At 32.4% G+C, this 21,179-nt stretch overlaps 1 protein-coding gene across 1 annotated transcript in view; it reads right to left on the bottom strand.

Annotated features, from left to right (window-relative positions):
- fng (Fringe glycosyltransferase) overlaps positions 1-21,179 on the bottom strand; it is a 253,671-nt gene that overhangs the window by 60,934 nt on the left and 171,558 nt on the right. The gene's annotated exons all lie outside the window — the stretch shown is intronic.

The raw sequence follows: 21,179 nt of genomic DNA, 5'->3' as shown, positions 1-21,179 counted from the left end.
ACGGTGTTTTATTGTCTCCGTTTAAAGCTCCTGCTTACTTCATGCAGCACTTAATTCACCCGGCTGAATTTAATTACAAATTTATTATTATCGTCAGTCCCGAGCCGAATCAAGAAAAAGAAAAACGAATTTGTGTGCAGTAAACTGCGTGAGGGCCGCAACAAACTGCAGGTGCATCCTGCTGCAAGCAACGAGGACAAAAACACCTCAAATTACCGATCAAAACAACACAGCCATGGACCCTATAAATAATTCAGGTGTAACCGATTACAGCGAGTATTTATGTAAATAATTTTGCTGAGAGAAACGATAAGTGAAGATAAGTGATCATACCCAAATGATAGAATATCGTTTATTGACACATGCCAGTAAGGTAAGTACCATTATACATCAAGAATATTTTAAAAACTATCACCATTAAAAATGATACTTGTCAAAGACCGTGATATTTGATGGTTTCGCGATTTCACGAGATTTCTCGAGATATCAAGAAATTAAAAAAAAAAAACTGTAAAAATCCTAAAATCAGTGTAAAAACAGACAAATTCCAAAAAAATATGATTTTTTTTATTTGTAAGAATACAAACAAAATAGAAGTAGGAAAACAAAGATAATTCAAAACATTGCTTATTAAAATAGGATTTCAAAAAGCACAAACTGTCATTCGCTGCGTCTGCAATCGCGTACGCTTTTGAGACACAAAATTCCCCGATGTTGCAAAAATTGCGCACATTTTGAGTCACCGTTGGCTTTATTGTGTTAAATGCCCCGATCAGTCTTTGAACGTTTTGTGTTTCTGTCCACTTTTTTCATATATGAAATCGTTTTTTTTTTCAATTAATATTTGATAATAAAGAAATCCCGAATCCCGAGAAAAGATTCTCGAGATCCGGGATTTCCCGAAATGTTAAAAATTTCAATTCTCGAGATTCGGGATAGAAAATCTCGAAAATCTCTCGAGAATTCCCGTCGGGAAATTCCCGAAACCCAACTCTATGTGTGGTCAATAGTGTTGCATTCTTAAATATAGTGGGTTATAAATTGAATAAAAAAATATTTATTAAATATACTTACTTAATTCGGAATAGGTACACATCAGAAAAAAACTTGAACAAAATATTGTGCAGATGGGTAAATTTTTGTAATACATTTTTGTAAAGTACATATTTTGTTGGAATCCAATAAGGATGTGTGTTTCCGAATTATGTATGTATTCAATGAAGAACGTTATATTCTTAAATCTTGTGAATTATTGGTCGAATAAAAATGTTTATTGTGTGTTGTTTAACACCAATCCATTCATGTATTAAATTCAGTGTGTAAATAACACAGTGATATTGTCGTCTCAAACAATTTTTAATTCATTCCTAAACAAATAAATACAGATGACAGTGATTGAAAAATAAACTCTACCTGCATTGTAATCTAATAAGGGTCAAATATATAAACTGCGTTACTTTGTATACGGAAACTTTAATACGACTAACCTGCAGCTACGTCGCGACAATAGGTTGATTCCAAAAATACATAACTTTAAAAATTAACTCTATCGACATATCAACAAAGGCGATTTATACAAATGTTCGTGATTGTTTTTGACATATTCTAGAAGACGAGCTTACTTTAGTGTTAAGATATTGTAAGGAATGATGAATCCTATTAATGATTTAAGCCTAATCAAATAAGTACATATATATATTATAGGTAGGATATACCTACCGAAGCGTAAATATTACCTTTCATTCATCAGCGACAATTATACGTCCCTATTATATTTTGCTATTGGTAGTTGAACCAACTTAAGGTACCTACATAAATATGTTGCTACACGTGAAATACAATTTCATTTAATTAACCCATACTTATAGCACGCGAAACGCAACGTTTCGCGTCACAAGCGATATTAAAATGGTCGATTTATTAAAGTGAAACCTGTGGCGTCATAAAAGCCACAATAGCATGAACACCTACCTACCTGCATAGGCATTTAACTTGTGAAAATTATGTTTCGTCAACTTCGTCTGTGGATCATACTAATTCGCTCAAAAGTGTTCAGTTTATATTAATTTCCGCCATGCTTTGTTTCTACTTACTTTATAATTGTTTACCAAATCTCAAAGCTTTGAATTAAACTCTTGATACGCGGTTGCAGTTCAAATTATTTTCTTTATATAAGTACACTTCCAGTTTTTTTATGTTTCAAATATTATATAAAAAATATGAATTCCTGAACTAATAAATTAATAGATTCACTAAAGTCTAACCCCACTATCAGGAAACTAAAGGGGAATTTATAACGGGTTTGAAAAAGTTTTTTTGTTAATTCTACGATACCTTCGCGTAAACGTCAGTTCTATTAATTAATAAAATAAATTATCATGCTCATAAACTGAGCATACCGGGCGCACGCAATGCGAAGGTTATATTGACAGATTTTCTTTATGAGGAACCTATTTTGTCGATGCATTGGATACTTGAGAGTTGTGACCTAACTGACTAACATGTTTAACATGAATAAAAAGACCATAAAAATGGATTACATAATATTAAAAATATCATAACTTTTCATAATATAGAATATAGACCGATACATGAGCAAAGAAAACAACCTCATCCATACGATGACATATTTACGATGCATTTATCATTATTTTGGATTCAAAATCTTCCCCATATAAAGTACAACCGTAAGTAAAACCCTGCGTTTTCGCTTACGCGATGATCGCCATTGCAGGTAAATACATGCATTTGTTCGACAATTTATCTTTATAGCACCTGAACACGTGCATGGATTTACTGGCACCAATAGTATGTAAATGAAACTATCGCGATGATAACTGTTTACATGCAAAAGTGTTGACTGTCTTGCCATTTTTATTATTTATGCGTAAGCGAGACGCGTTATTGTCATTGTCATTGACTGAATGTAAAAATTGGTTAACGACAAAATGCTTTGCGCGGTGTAGTTCTTATTTTTTATCCATGCTTGCAGTCTTGCAACGTGGACGATAATACGTGTTTATATTTACATTATTTCACCGTTATGGTCGCGACAATACGTACTGACGCCAGTAAATTCGTGCATGTGTAAACGGCCTATTATATACATTGACTATTGGGTGCCTACATAAACATATTTTAATTTTACACTGAATATAGGTAGGTACTAAGTGTGAAACTTCTTTCAAAACGTTTTCATTGCTTACGATATAAAAAATACGTGCATATTCAATGTCATAAACACAAATGCCTACGGCCTACAATATATTATACACTGTAGGTATACAGTGTATAATATATCGCGTATACTATACACGATTATTTCGAAATATGACCTACAATTCTATAAAGTTAATATTATAAGTTAAATTGAATCGCCTTGTCAACATTAAGTTGGATACTATCTGCTGCCGATGTTACTGTCAATTTGATTCTGTTTGGAAACCGGATGGCTCTTCCACATTGGCCGACGAACCGTGAAAATTTACGATGTCATCCAGTGTAGCATCTTCCGGCATTTCGAGTGTTGATAATAATATGAGGTCGGCAAATAGGAAGCGGGTCGCCCAGAAGGAGGATGCGCTCGCGAAGAACAAAGGAGCTACAGAGTTCGTCGAAATCCAACTTTTCGCAAGTTTCCAGTAAGGTTGGTAATTTAACTAACTCTTAGGAAATACAACCGGGACTTAGTTAAGAAATATTACAACTCTTTCAGTAACTATTACGCTAGTAATGTATATAATATAATATATCATCATTGACAGACAGTTGTCGCCGATCTATTGCTGGATGACACTTATTCTTCATATATTATGGTCCTTGCGTTGTCACGTATTTCAGTCAAATTTAACTGTTCGAACTAAAGAAATTTTGTATTTTTTTCTAACATACCTACCTATGCATGATATAAATTTAAATAATACGCGTGTGTAGAATTAACCTACCATTATGACAATTCTGAGAAAACTAGCTATTTTCAACAGGAATGCTTCAGATATCGATATATTCCACGAACGTGAGAGCGAGTTTTAATGAACGTAATTTTATAGATTATTTTATTGGGCACTCACTCGATACACATACTACGCCCTGTATAAAAATATTTGGTAAGTACTTTCTATGTCTATAATATGACAACAGAATGAAATAAAATTGCAAGTACGCAATGTCTCGGGAAAATTTAAGAATTATTTAAAAATAAGTCACACATAATTTATAATAGGTAGCTACATTTTTAATTTATACCTACATAGTATATATTTTACTTGCTTTCAAGTAGTTATGTTATTATCGCAATTCAAAGCCTATAAACTTATACATTTAAATGTCTTCCTTCTCCGCGACTCTACCGTTTTCTTTGGTGCTTCCATTCAATGTCGTATATTGTGTACGTTTATGTAATATTGAAGGAGACTTCATAAACGCGACGAAGAACGAGCGCAGACAGAGATTAATGCAATCAGATCGTAAAGGTGTGCTATGGAGGCTCTTAAAAATACGACCAGGTAAGAATTAAGACGTATTTTATGCAGCCATAACGCGACAGGAGGCACTCTCGGTAGAAGTACCAGGTTATGAGATAAGATAAACTGAGAAGGATCGATACGAGATAGTGCTCGTCAAACAGAATCTATAAACTAGCTGACACGTATATTGTAAGTACGAAAACCAGCCTGAAATAACTACAGGTTGTGAAATATTTGTGATACATTAATAAACAGTCACCATTAAATAGATTATTTTTATATTAAATACACGCTACACAAAATTTAATAATGCAACACTCTTTATTGAACTTGGAATACCTCAGAAACATATACTTACTTCGGTATAATAGAAAAAATTGAAAACCCACATCTTAAAATAACACGTGCATAATTATTGCTGGGAAATTCTGACATGATTACGAATTATACCGATAAAGTACACCACCCGGACTACAATGGATGGGTTCAATTTAAGCCTCATTCAGTAAAAAAAATCTACTTTTTTCTAATACGTATAATTCTGCGAACTGTGAAATTATTATCACGATTTAAGAATAGTTACGTCATTTTTTTTAATAGGTACTTATAGAAATAATCTTGGCATAGATAGACCTTTCAGGCATACCACTCGGTCCGAATTTTTTTATAGTAATTGTCTAATATGTGTATTTTCGGGGCTGACAATCCTAACGTCATCTATGAATCAAATTTTGTTGTTCGAGGTACTATAATCTATTACTCGGAATAAGTATGTACATATGAAAGATGTATTTTTTTCCTAATTATTCTTCTTAAAAATAAATCATTTGTTTTACACAGCTATGCGAAGAAAACTGGTAGACAATACTATTTAATGTTATTGTATATTGTTTTATTACATTTACATTTATAATATATGAGAATACGTAATCGATTTTTTTTAATATAGTTATGTATATATTATGAATATTAACTCTTGTTCGAGTAAATATGTAATTTTGAAGAATATTATTGCCAATAAATAAATATTCAGCATTATTAAGTATTTCCCATGTACGTAGGCACATATTATACGACGACGCGACGGTATATTAAAACATAACAATTATTTTAAGTAAACTCTGAAATACTCTCTCTTAAACAGAATTGGCCTTGAGAATTGAAAATATGATTTTTTAACATGTGGTCCATAATATCTGGTCTACTAGTTAATATAAAAAGGTCGTGTCAAAGTTGTTTGTGTTAATAAATTTGCTCTGTGACTGATCCGACTCATATTTCACATTTATTTCATCAGGGCTGTCGAAGACATAAATCATAATATATATATTTAATTTAAAATTTTTATTTATAATATATATTATTTAAGTTTTGTGCATCTAATGCCGGGTCCACACTGGCAACAAGTTAATTTGCTGGCAACCTCGTTAGATTTTACGATAATTATTGTAAAATTTCTTAAGCAATTATGGTAAGTATCGTAAAATTTAATGAGGTTGCCAGCAACTTGTTGCCAGTGTGGAAATGGCTTAATATCCACTGTGGTTCACGTAGTGGCATGGACCTGGGGTTAGCTAATTCAGGAAGTCAACACCCATGATAGAATTTTTTTCCAGTTTTGGTTGCATTATATTCCAAAACTCTTCTGTAAAAATCGTTTCCGAGTTTATAAATGGAAATTTCTCGGTGTACATAGTAAACAAACCTACGAATAAAAAAAGACAAAAAGGAACATACTGATTCATCGCAGTAAAATCTGGTAATCAAATTCGCCATTTTGAAAAGCGACGATTTTGCGTAAACAAATATCACGTGGTCTGTACGTGTGCGGCAAACTTCGAATGTGTTTGTAATTTTGTGCAAAGTGCGAATGTAATGTTTTCAAATAATTGATATGGATTAATTATACCATCGTATTATTTTCTCGAAATCATACACATACTATAATAGTATTTGAGTATCAACCTATGTTCAATTTGAATTGGGTTATAATAATAATATACCCGTATATATATCAATAGTATGTTTGCTACAAAATCCACCCAAGTTATCAGTACGTACTTGCACAGGTTTGATTAAAAACCATGATGAAATTAACATTTAAAAAATATGAATGCTTAATATTATTTTGACAGCCCTGTTTTCTGATCGGCTTCATCTCGCAGGTGTTCATAAAATAATAATAATTCTCCGCGCGGCAGAAATTATCAGTAATAATAATAATATTTCTTGAAATAAAATCTCCGATGATTAGTGATTTTTGCGAAAAGATCGATTTAAATTGACGTAGTTACGACGCCGAGGTCCTTTTTATACTGAATTATATTTGAACGGCGGGCTCTTCAGCGGGCCCTTAACTAAGTAAAATGTTTCAATAAATCAAAAGACTGGCGAGTTTGCGACATCGTGAAGTTATCTCTACCAAAGTGATAAAATATCACCCTCTGGTTTTCTTAAACTGCATACAATATATTCTGTTACAGTGTTACCGGGTGCCAAAACTCTAAAAGATTTTTATGTGCGTGCCTCGGTAATAAAAGTAAATAAGTGTGGCAACTTTATAGCGAATAATAAACGTTTTTCATCGAGGGGCAGAGAGATATACAATAAAACAGCTGTGTCGCTGATTCTGGCCGTATGACTATAACAAATTACAAAATCAATCCATTTCTATCTCAGCAGTACAAGAAACGGGATTTCGTTTATTATTTTATTCATTTACATTAAGCGAACAGATTTTCACATAGATTAGGATAACATTAAAAATTTTCGACAAAACATTGATAACATAGGTACATATTATACATACAGCCGAGGCCCATAAAAATTTACTCGTATAATTCGTATGGGTTGAGTTGAGATACATATACACAGCTGGATATATATTTGCTGTAGGTATTGAAGAGCAGAAAAAACCTTATTATACTTAAAGCTATACTTCAGCTGAGGCATGGTCTAAAAAGATCGTGACAACGCGACGCGCAGATTGTGCAAACGACGCGTGACGAACAAAACATAATTTGTCATAAAAATTCAACATGCGTCCATTTAATGTTATGTTTATTGTTATATTACTAATAATAATAATATATTCATTGATATGTTTTCTTTTTTGAGTAAATGCATAACGTTTTTTAGTCATCTTTACGCGATTTAAGAATATATTCATCCGACGCCATCATATAACAAATTGACGTGCTCACAGCTCGACTATCGCTCTCCGATTGGCAACGAGTGCGAAATTACGTCCCACCTATTGTTGATAATTATTTGCCGTTTCACTGATGTATGCTCTTAACCAATGACGTAACACTATGAAAAAGCTATCAATGGTAATATTATCACATCTTTCAGTAGTAGATACTACTCGATTATCATTATTGGATTTGGGAAAATGAATGTGCATAATATACATCGAATTTCATGACATAAAACTTCTGAAGAAAAACTATAAGCCGTCTTCTCGTTATAGGAATAACACATCGACTATTTCTAATTATCCACGTTCTGAAATAGTACCTAGCAGAGCAAGCCAAGAAGTTTCAGTCCGTCGATAGTCCGGACAATCGGGTTTCTACAAAGTGCTGTATACACGTATTGCACTAAGTAAACTGGCCACAATGCGTCAAGTTAAATGATACTAGTTACATAAATATTAATATTATGTAGATAGGTACCTAGTTAGTTTGGACTCACGGAATTCCATAAATTCACCTTATAGTTGAATGAATTAGACGGTCGCAAATAGCCAAACCATTTATTTTACTTCTCCGAGTAAGGAAATACTTAATACCAGAGATAGACGACGACCAGCGAGGCCAGTAACCGAAGGTTTACGCCTTACAGTTTTAAATTACAGTGGTCTCGCTGTCATGGGATTTTGCAATAAATATTAAAGACAGTCTTTTAGAAAACTCGCTCTAAAATAAACTAATCGGTGAACGTAGAGAGAATATTATAACGGGTTAAATATTATATTCTTAGCACTAACTACCTACATAATAATTGCTTCAAGATTTTTTAAAAATACAATACAAAATATCGCACGTTAGTTCGGTAATAGGTATAATGTGTGGACTATTTTACATTAAATTTGTAGTTCCGGATGACAAGAACCAACGTTGTAAAAATCATAACTTTAAAACAATTAAATTAAGAATAACCAATATTAAGGAATGGTTATTTCAGATGTGTTTACTATTCATAATAAATTAATAGTAAAGATGTACGATTCTCACAATAAGTATCGATTTGATTCGGGTAATAAAAATCGATAACAAAATGTTGATTCTTTAAAATATCAAGTTTTTTTTTAAATGTTAGCCATATACATCATTTTTCATATAATTTTATGTACTACTAGCTATTAATCATTAATCGCATTTTATAAACCTTATAATTCCGAGAGAAAACCGTAAAATTGACATTTAAGGAAAATTAAAGAACGATTATTCTGATTTGATTATCTCATTTTTTCCTGGTAAAATCGGTTACTTAAATCGAAATTAAGACTAAAAATCGCACACCCTAAGGAATTTAATATAATTAAATTTTGTAATATTATGTAATTGATATGTATTCATGTTTTTTTTTAATTTTTGTCTAAGATTTCATCACCCATTTGCGGAATGGCAGTGGCGATAATAATATATTATATAGGGATAATTTTCCATACAAATTTAATGTTCTATTTTACGAGCAATCGCTTGCCGTCCACGGTGTGCGGGTAATGTGTATCAATATTGTGATCGTTAACTTATTATAGGAAAATAATTACGATAATATAATATTATATTGCTGGCGTCCGTAATATCATTTGGTATTGAAAATAAATCTTAAAATAACGAGATGATATTATCTTAATGCCGTCTCACCAGCTATTTGTAACATAAAATCCAGAAAGACATACAAAGGTTCGTTCGTACACGAGTCATAACTTGTACGAACCAGGTTTTTAGGACGAAACATGGTGAATGGTGATTCAGCGAACTCTGCTACCGATATGTCTCCTTGGCTAAGGCCTTGTCCAGATATGCGCGATTTGACTCGCGCGTAAAAACTCGCGGGCATTCCATGTACATGTAACCTCATTGAGCCATCCACATGTACTCGCCGCATGTCACCTCAAAGCGCGGTCGAGGTACAGATCACCTCATTGAGCTGTCCACATGCACTCGCGGCGAGGCACGCGTCATCTGGACAAGCTCTAAACGTGTACCCAGCATAATGTAACAAGGCCCACCACATTCAGGTCGCGGCACGAAACTGTGAATTTCGATCGTACCTACTTCTAGTTAGTCCTTATATTTCGAATACAATATGGTTGACCATTGGTAGAAAATTATGATTGTTTCATATTGGAAAATAATGGTAATACGTTAATTAATATGAACGAAGTCTGCAATCGAAAAACTTGATTTACTACGAACAGGTTACCACATGGAATATATTTTTATGTCCGCATGTTATACTTAAATGACAAACTCTGCTTTTATTGCCTTGTATCCCGATAAATATGCAAGAAATGGGATGTTAGATGTTATTTCCATTACACAGCTTTTTAATTAAATAAACTCTAAAAAAGGCTATCCATAATATGTAATATTTTCTGTTTTTCCTAGAACTATTATATTCAAATGCACCACACATTGCATAATCACACTTGCATGCTTTATAAATTACACGTTCAATATAATTTCAATATTGTTCGAATCATTACTTTGAGTAAACAGACTATCTATCAATATAAAAATAATCTTCAATACAATCTCGTCCAAACTAACTAGTTATTAGTGTACCGGGTAAGTACTATGTAATCCGGGTCTAGGCTCACTTTAATTACTGTGGATAATCTTGCATGGCATGTCTGTCTACCTACGCATTATTTTAACTCTCAAACTCGAAGAAACTAATTCAAATATTAATTGATATAACGTTTAGATCAGTGGTTCCCAAAGTTGACTGGGCTCCGACCCATCTAACAAAAATTTCCAATCTTGGGACCCACCTCTTAGCTGTCTTAGAGAAAAGAGGGCACAAATATTCGTAATGCTCAGATTCCCTAGTGGCGAGTCGTGGAACTACTTAATGCTGTCTTATTTGTTCTAATTGAAATAAAAAAAATATTTTTTATAAGTTTTACCAATATGAATGAAAGACTGTTGAAATAAGAAACACAACTTAAATAAAAAAAAATTATTACTTTTATACCTACACCTGCAAGGTTTTTTTACAAAGTTATTTCAATGGGAAAGATGTATTTGTTTCTTATTTTCTTCATTAAAGTTTTAGCATCAACTTCAACTTTAGTTACTTTTAATCGCAGTGAGTTTGATATATCCAATTTATTTCGGTATTTAGTTTTAATGTTAACCATAGCCGAAAATCCGACCTCACATAGATATGAGGTAGTAAAGAGGAGGAAGACTTTCATAGCTTCATCGAACAGGCAAGGGTAATTATCAGCAACTGAGAGCCAGAATTTCGTAACTTAAGTTTATTTCAATTTTTAGGAATTATAAATAGCGGAATGAAATATCAAATTTATCACTTCCTATTTTTTTTAATTCATGTATACAGTGGCGAGGGCCCACTCAATATTCGCTCGCGACCCAAAGTTTGGGAAACCATGGTTTAGATACTAAGTGTATTTCCAATTTACGATAGTAATAATATGTTACACATTTTTTATTCGATTATACCTAATACTTTTATCAAATAGAACATGAATAGTTTGTCCTTTATAACTATGGAATGGTAAGATATTCGCTATAAAGATAATAAAAATGAAACAGCCAATTTCTTGATTGTCCTTAAAAAATAATCGAGATTGATTTAAAGTTTTTTTACAGCAGTATTTAGTGAAATGTTGTCCAGCTCGATAATTATTGTGATATTATCAAATGAAGAATCAGCATAAACAGTTGTATAATATACATAATTTTGAAAAACACTTTTTTGAGAGAGTATATTATAACCAATAGATAAAATCTTTTTTGAAAAAAGTAAGCCACCCCGACGGGGAATCGAACCCTGTATCTCCCGGGTTTACCCCGGGGTGGCTTACTTTTTTCAAAAAAGATTTTATCTATTGGTTATATATACTCTCTCAGAAAGTGTTTTTCAAAATTATGTATGTTCAATAATTAGAATGATACATTCTTAAATCTTGTGAATTATTCGTTGAATAAAAGAAATAGTTAGTTGTATAATAGTCTCTCGTAGCAATTTCATAATATTGATGAAGGATAGAAGTGGTACAACAGTAAAGTAGTAAACTACTGTATGGCTGAGGCATTACTATGAAAAATAAGAAAAGTCTTCCGTGTTTTACGCTTACTCTTAAAATACGTCCTGCAAAATATAGCTATATATATATACTTGCTCTCAAAAGAGAATTTCCAATCTTCTGTTTATCTATCTACAATGGTCATTTTATTATATTATTGTAATCTACTTATCACATATATAATAACATCGAAAGGTTGGTGGGTGTTAAAATAATAAATTATACTGTATGCAAGTGCATTATATCCGTATGTAGGTACCTATCATTTGTGGTGTGGCAGCGCTGATCTCGAAGCCTGACATTTCCATTAATCACAAACAGAGGGTGCTTATTAGATGACCTGGCTGCGCGCGCAACCGATTCGACTCATTTGATTCAGGCCGGAATTTATTATTGGCGGGGAGATCATGTTCGAGAGTTTAAAATATGGATGTATACACTATAAGGAGCCAAGATATGCCTTGTTAAATAATGTGTTTAATGATGTTATTTTTATAACTAGGTAATATGAAAGTATTAAATTTGTCTGAATGAAGAAAAAAATGGACCTTGACATAATGCCATCACAAAATATTTATATAGGTAGCATAGCAAATATAGAACGAAAAATGTTACAATTTCTCAAAATTTACAATTCAATTGAAAACTCGAATAAAAAGTTTTACCGAATATGTTTGACTACATTATCTTCAGTAAATATTATATAGGTATACATAACGTGTATTGTTAATAGAATGATTTTAAAAAGTACTATAATCACGGATAAATGTGACAGTACAATAATACTCTTTTTAAGTATTTATATAACTATAGTACCTAATATAGACTCCCATTATGAGAAGTGGCATATACACATTTCTTAGACAATCTAAAGATTGTGCATCTCACAAAAATGCTCAAAAATTATTCATGTTCGGTCTTTATACAGCACGTGGGCCCTTAATATTATAAATATCAACACCCAATAATATGGGTAAAAATTCCTTTGAGAAAGATTTAAATGAAGCGCCATATCTCTATTTTTATGCATCTAAGTATTACTTATCACAGATTCGCGAAAAAGATGCCTAATTATGAATAATAAAATAATTAGGTACCTACCAACATTGTACTAACCTCCCACGATGCGTGGAACATTTATTATAACAGGATGACACTAATAGATATTATTGACAATCGTTTATTGAATGACTACTTGATGTCGTATTTCAACAGATTTGATAACATGTTAAAATCAATTTGTAATCAATATAAAGTTGTCAGATACAGCTGTCAGGTGAATTTCTTATAATAGAATGGATAGCTACAGAAAATGATCGAATGGTGGCCCCAATTAACAACGGTCAATTTACTGAGCGGGCCTGGCATGGGCGAGGCAAAGCAGGGCCGAATCGGCAACTGGGCGGTGGCACTCGATAGGGAGTTTAAAAAAAACACAAGCAGCGCTCTTATTATGCGCGCGTTTGCATACGACAAACTGGTTTTGTTATTTGAAAAAATATTCCGCTGGCCGCGAGTATCGAGATGACGGTGCCCGTTTCCATCATACCTTAGGATCACCGTGGCTACACGCGCCGTCGGGATATAACGAGTTAAATTATATCAAAGTAGTAAGAACTCGTTGGTCAAATTGACATTATTATATTTACTACATAAATTCATTGAATACAAACTAAATTTAAATTGATTCTTTTTTATAGATTTTGATATTCTTTATTAACATCTGATGAAGTAGTACTAGTAAGTAAGACGCAAGCTGACTGACAGGGATTTTTGGAGATGCCCTATTATAAGTGACGAAGACTTTAGGATTGACATACACGTAGATATACTGTATCCAAGTATATCGGCAAATTAATATTATAAGTAATAGTACCTACATAAATAATATGTTCTTTGTCGGTTGTATATCAATTATTATAGGTGAATGTGGAAAAACCTAGTGTATGAAGTAGCGGCGAAGTTAGGAGTTAAAACCCTTAGAATGCTACGCAACGATATATCGTTGTTTTTGATAATGGCCAGAAATGCTAACGATCGTCGTTTTGCTTTTCATACATGAAATGTTAAGTTGATTTGGGAACATACTAGTGCACCAGTGGTACGAAACATTGTTTTACCATCTATTTAGTTGTATGGCTGTATAATATAACCCGATTCATATATGTTTTGTGACTGGGTAGGTTTTGAACTTATAACTATTGTATTTTTTTTCATGGCATCACCCTTTTTACAATAAAAACATTAATTCTAAATACAAATTACAGTTTACAATGTAAAAAATTGTTTACAGTCAAATTCTTGGTGGAAGGACAATGTTTTATTTTATTTTATCCATTTGAAACAACGGGAAAGTCTTTTACTCAGCTCAGTGTTTAAAGTAAAGTGGATTTGTGATAATATATAACAACAGTTTCGTTTAAGTATAAAAAAATAATCAAATAAAATCATTTGCAATACATAGGTATTTGAAATGTTCCAATAAACAAACACCATAAAGACCTTTTTCACAAATCACGCATATTGTACGCGATCTTTTAACGAGGCCACCATGCAAAAAAATTCTTTTCGGCCGGGTAGTTTCCTAATTTCACCTACTTTGTATTATCCCTCTTGAGGGATAACCGATTGTTTCCAATAACTGGTAAAAATCAAAACTCCGTGCGCAGATCGTGCATTTCGCTTGCTCTCGCGGTCCCCCGTATGATGGAGCGAGAAAGAGATATGTCAATCACTTTTAACAGTACGTGCAGCGCGGGATATCTAATTGCCTCATTATCTATTCAAAACGATAAATTAATTACGAAACGTGTTTTCATAATATTCCAATTTCGCAGAATCAATTAGAGTGGTAAGGAGTCTAAAAATAATACAATACTTTCATTTATCGACCATTATTGGTAGCAATCCTCGCCCGGATTTAAAAAAAAAAACACCGTAGCAGCCAAAGGGTTTTAAAGACTCTTTTTTTATTTAACTACTTCACCATGTTTGATTCTTAAAGGATCATATGGGCCTCCGCAGCGTGAAGGTTGTATAAACAGATTTTGTTTTTACGAGAAATGGATGATAGCCACTTCCTCAACCTATTAGGTCCATACTCTTGACTCCAAACACAAATTGAAATACAATATGTGTATTTGTCAGATCCAGGATTCGAACCTGCGACCCACGACATTACAATCCGACGCTTACGCCACTCGGTCATCGTGGGCAATCTTGGGACAATCCAAATTTTATGAGTGGAGTTTGATGCTATTTGTCTTTGAGATCTCAGAACTGTCTACTTCATTATATGAAACGACCCATGGCTGTTATTTTACTCACAGTGATCTTAGTTCCCAGTAGCATACTGTATAAAAGCACCGACTAACAAAGTCGTACATTAGTTTAGCATAAGTTCGGTTAGGTTAGGGAATAGCTGGAGACATATTATTATAAATATAACATCTTAAAGAAGCCTTGATCCTGAACACTGTAGGACATGAAAATATTTTAAGTTTTTTTTAGATAATTGTGACTACGGTTCGAAAATATTAACAAATTTAAAACACTGGTCGCATAATGAAGTTAATTAACAATAATCTATCAAAATATGAAGTACCTAGGACTTAGCGTGAAATTGTCAATGTAAGTACTTATTACAAAATAAAATTTAGATTGTCCAATACTTTTTGATTGAGACATGGACACACTATACTTTTATCGTTCATTCCAGTATATCGAACAGAGACCGTGCCAAGGGAAAGAATGAAAGTTGTTTTCATTGTATGTAATTGAATATCTAGATCGAACTAGGAAGTCGTGTTCGGAATAATTTAAACAAGTAGAAACAACAAAAAAAGGTTTATTGAAAGCATACACCCATAAATAGGTACACTGTATACACAACAACGCCCCATTAGCTAGAATTTCAATGCATTATCATATTATATTTACATAATGTGAATATAAACAATATTTAAAAATGTAAGTAGGTATATCTACTAAAGATAAAGTAATGTGACATAAGATAAACATGGAAAGTTTTCATGTCAAATCAAACCGCCCAAAATTAATTTATATATATCTATTATATTGTCGAATATTGAATGGCTCAGAGTTCAACAAAAAAAGTAATACATACAACATAACGAGACGCCAGGAAGTATTGCATAAGATATCTTTCAATAGTTTCGACGTTCTGAGATATTATATTTGGAATCTATAGGTATAATATTTTTCTCCGTGTTCCCCACTGACCCAAGGAAATAAGTACCTACGTATATAATAATCTTATATGTACACGGTATTTAAATTTATGCTGAGTTATCATAGGAGTGTTAATGAGTGCGTAACTTTAATTAAAATTATTTAGTCTGAAAGCGGTAGGTACACAGCATAAAATAAGTCTCAAAAGGATACACCGTGGTTATAAGTACATGATATACCTGGTTAATATTGTATCTTTATTATTTATCTTCTCTATATGACACAATATCTATTTGATTACCTATTCAAAACATTAAGAGAAAAATCTTGTGCGAATTTTGCTTAATTAATTAATTAATGCATAACAAAACAAAACGATTATTCAGATTAGTTGGCTATCAATATTGAGCAACTATATTATTTCAAAATAAAATTTCTGTGTGATGGATAATGGTAAAGTTTCTTGATAAAAATAAATTATACCTAAATCTCGACTCACACGGGTCTAGCATGTTGTGACCTCAGACAAGATAAGCGGGCGCCCGACTTTATATTTAATTTAAAAACTTTGATGCCTGTTTAATATTACGTTTTCATCAGATTGCAAAATAACTTCCTCTGCTAACGGGCTTTTACTTGAGGACGAAGGAGACTCGGTACGGTCGGTCACTTACCCTAGGCACTTGGAATGGTATAACATATTTGTGCTAAGTATCTCTCATCTTATAATTTTATATAACATGGGAATACGCGACCATGTCACTGACAAATTAAAAATATAAATTTCCTCTTCAATAATTCGTCGCTTTGATGTCGAACAGACCTATTTCAATTTCGTAAAATTTATATTAACAAATGGACAGTTAAAAAAATACGTCTCAAATTTCTCCACTAGGTACCCACTTCTACTAGCTACCAAACATTTCGTGGTTTGGTTAAATAAAATCATTTTTTAAATAATATATATGATGTAGAGCAGTTCATCACCAAGGCGACAATTATACTTTCGCATGTTAAATTGGGACAACTCCGTCGGGTAGTTTTCGTCTCAAGAATGGAAGACGCTCAACCACCCAATGGAGGGAAAATGGAGTTAGGAAGATTTAACATTAAAAAATATGTCTGTATATTTGGGGGTAACGCGGTGTTGAGACCTTTCCGTAGACAAACGGTAGAATGAAGATATATCTTGAACAAAGCTTATACCCACAGTCCGCGTAACCTAGTTATTGTGATTGCAGACGTAGGTATAAGGTTTTTTCACAATTAAATGAACTCCCATTCGGTGCAAATATAAAAAAATATAATAAGTAGCTAATGCTATGAAAAAAATTGTAAGTACGTATATTAAAATTTAATTGAATTGAAGATAAATAGAAGAGGTAGTTTGTCAAGGTATGAGAATTGATAATATGCAATGTGTAATTAATTTTATTTTTTACAGCTGCCCCTACTAAGTAAGTTAAAAGCTTTCTCACAAGATTCTCAAGTATACGTACAAGGCTACAATGATCGCTGTCATACAAGGCGAGCTTTATATTATTATTTTTGTTGTTGAGATAAGAAAAAAGCTCTTGAGAACTTTCAAAGCTGGTATTAATGCAGGCCTTCGGTTTATCATTAGCAAAGTTTGGTGATATAAAATGAATAAAAATACTAATGTACAGAGGCGACATTTGCCTTGTGGGAACGAATAATAATTCAGTGTTGATACAGTATGGCTTCCATGAGTTCTTTAACTTCTGGCATTTGAAATAGGCATATTATAGATAAGACATTAAAACAGCATCAACGATATTAATAAAAAAAAGTTCAAAGAAGAATAAAGCCACACAATATTGGACATCATATTAAATCAGACGTTTAATATAACGGAATCAATTTTTATTATTACTCGTATTATCTTGTGCACGTCGTGTGTATACTTAAAATCATTGAATCAGTTAACACAAAAATATAGAACTTCAGAAACATTCATATTTGAAAAAATATTTGGACTATGCGGGACTTTCAACCCTCAAGACAAGGTGAGTTCGCCGATCATCCGACATGCCCCATTTGCCAAACTGTATTACATTGCGCCCTCGTACTGCCGCCCTATAGTTAAGTAAGTTATATTTCAGTCATCCCACGTTATGCACAAAATTCACCATTGCATGCCACGTTGACAAATACTTACAAAACATCGTATGAAACACCAGAGTTCTTTAAAACTCGTTCGACGCGGACAACACGGCTGCCGTGTCCCCGTTAAACGGCCATTAGATGCAATTAGCATGTTATTTAAATGTGGTAATTAAAAATTAATTAAAACGTACGCAGTGATTGTGTTAATGGGTGTTACCATTATAGATAAAAGTAATTAAATGACACGACCTTTAATATCATGTTAGATGTATAACGTAAATTATAAAAAAAAACATTAAATAATTGTTTACTTTATAGATATTCCGCGAATAGAGGTAGATACATACATGTCAAGTAAATAAACTGCAAATACGTTAAGGCAACTGATAAACGAGCTTTGAAAGCCGATTTGAAAGCTTCAAACGAGTTCAGTAGCTTTTATCGAGTAAAGAGAATCAGTTTCTCGAATATCAGATGGAAATTGCATTTGCTCAAATGCATCCGATCCTATGGATTACGCTTAAGAGTGAAGCCAGCAGAGGATTGCTTTAGAACTTTACATGAATAGAGAATAAAGTTAATAAAAAACACAAGAACACACATACTTAGTACCTATGTATTAGTTACATGTAGCTTTTATATACTGATGTTATAATAAGCTACTTATTAGAAGTATTGTTGTTTCTGAAAGCTTGCACGTTAATATTAATATTAAATGAATAGCAAAATACCTAATAATATACCTACCTAGTAGAGCATCCATTATACATAATATTATGTAGTATAGATTATTTATCTGTAGCATATATACCATAAGTAACTTACTGCATAATATGCCATATATACACAATATAATGTCTTTGGTAAATTTTCCAAATTGTCGCAAATTATTGTGTTAAATATTACTAGTGGTGCGAATCTACGTTGCTGCCTACCTGTAATACGTTTTATTAGGAGCGTTATGCAATCACTTATAATTTAGGTATGTGGCTCATGTAAACCACGAGAAAAAGATTGCATAAAATCACCCTGTAAACTGTAAAGGAAAAGAAACCCCTTTAAGGAAAATACCTTGCGCATGTAAAATTATGCATTATTTCCTTAATAATTAACAAAAGGCCAGAATGTCTTTTAATGATTTTCAAAATATTCCCTATCATTTTAAGGAACCACCTCAATATATTATAATATACGCGAATAATTTAATTAATAACTCTTTTATTTTGACAGCAATGCTATTTTCATTTGTTTTGTTTATCTGATTTTTTAAACGGAACTGTGCAAAAGACATGTGCACATTTAAGGTTTATTTTTTTGTAAATGTAAAAATAAGATTTAGTTAATACAGTGTGACTCAAATATTATTTTGAACGACGTTTTGAAAGGAAACATTAAATGGATATATCCACCTACCTGTTATTATGTTATCCTATTTCATTCAATCTCGATTTGTCCATCTAATTTATTTTCATCTACTCATCAAATCTCATCCTTACTCCCATCCAGTTTGTTAAAACCATTTTCCATAAACTTTGAACTAATCTTACTGGGGGAGAAACAGAATATAAATATGCTCGATAGTAACGTAGCAATTAATATGAATCATAAATCTTCATTTATATCTAAGATAATATAGTGAATAATTCAATTAAGCTCGAATATAAAGTAGGGAAAAGCTTTTATTTTATTTTATTCTATTTCATTCCATTGAAAAAGAACAAATATACAAGCTTTCTGGATATCAGAAAAATCTCATTTTATTTAACATTTACTGGAGTATTTTTGTGTAACTTGTACGGTCCTGGGGGGGTTTTAATATTTAAATAAAGATAATTTATTCACACAGGTATCGCGAATTGTAAACATACTTGGACTGTAATTAAACGGTGGCATTTCGAAATCGAAAATGCAGATGCATCAGCTGATATAAATGCCATCTTTCAAGGATATTAATGCGTTTTTTTTTACCGCGGGGGACATGATAAAATTACTAATTTATCGAGATAAAAAGTCGGTTAGTTCCAGCATTAAAAAATAAAACTGCACATTAAATGTATACATAAATAAATTATTATTGTAAGCACATAAATGATGTAAATTACTACGATCTTGTCAATAGCATATAAATTAGCTATTATATACGGTTGTCAATTTTTTTACTTAGTATCCTATTATAATGGATTTAAATTAAAATTCCATCAAGTACCCTCCCCTCGGTCGATAGTATTAATATTAGTACTTATCTTATATTTACTGTAGACGCACGGAACATTGCAGATGAAACTACAAAACCTACCATAAACGGTTTGATAGAAATTAGTCCACATTTTTTTAAACATCATTTTTTTTCCTTTGGCGACGTTTTCTATTGAAGGTTGATGCCTACACTGCAGAATTTCCTACTGCCCATGTCTTCATTGCCTTCCACGTTTCCCTATAGTATTATTAGCTAGAGTAAAATCATAATGTTCATTGACAAAATATGGCCGAAGGATGTATTCTTTCTACGATCGATGGTAAATATAAGCTATAATGTATTCATTTATTTGGCTCGTCGTAAAATCTGCTCATTGATAACTACAATATAGCAAATTAAAAAAAAAAAAAAAAAAAACTTAACTCACAGAATGTAGTCGGAATATGATCGGGATGGTTAGAATTAGGATAGAGTTAGGATAATTAGAAAAAAATCTTTGAAAATAATAGCACGTTGGACGAGACTCCAGTCCGCATTCAATGGATTCTGTCCAATGTACTTAAACAATTATTAACCCATGCGTTCTGCCTAATTACGACGAAATTAACTAGTATTCATACATAAAGTGCTTCACAAATTGGATTTTGACCGGACAAATTGGACAACCGGATTTTGAGGTTTGAATCACAAGATACCAATAATAGTCGACGTTAGGATCTCCAAAATCCCAAACGTACTTGCACTTGCTAATAATATAATAATGACGTGTTGTCAAACTATGTATATTATTATTGATCACATTAGTTGAGAACATAAATAATATTCTAGAACAGCGTTTCTCAATTTAATTTAGTCACGCCAGGCAGTTCAGGCAGCTTATGAATGGCGAAACTATTAATATAAGTCAGAT

This window comes from Rhyacophila brunnea, unplaced genomic scaffold (assembly GCF_057557595.1).
Source record: "Rhyacophila brunnea isolate RB1 unplaced genomic scaffold, BYU_Rbru_1.0 scaffold_7, whole genome shotgun sequence".
NCBI lineage: Eukaryota > Metazoa > Arthropoda > Insecta > Trichoptera > Rhyacophilidae > Rhyacophila > Rhyacophila brunnea.
The sequence above is the reverse complement of the archived record's forward strand: the minus strand, read 5'-3'. Positions and strand labels throughout refer to the sequence as shown.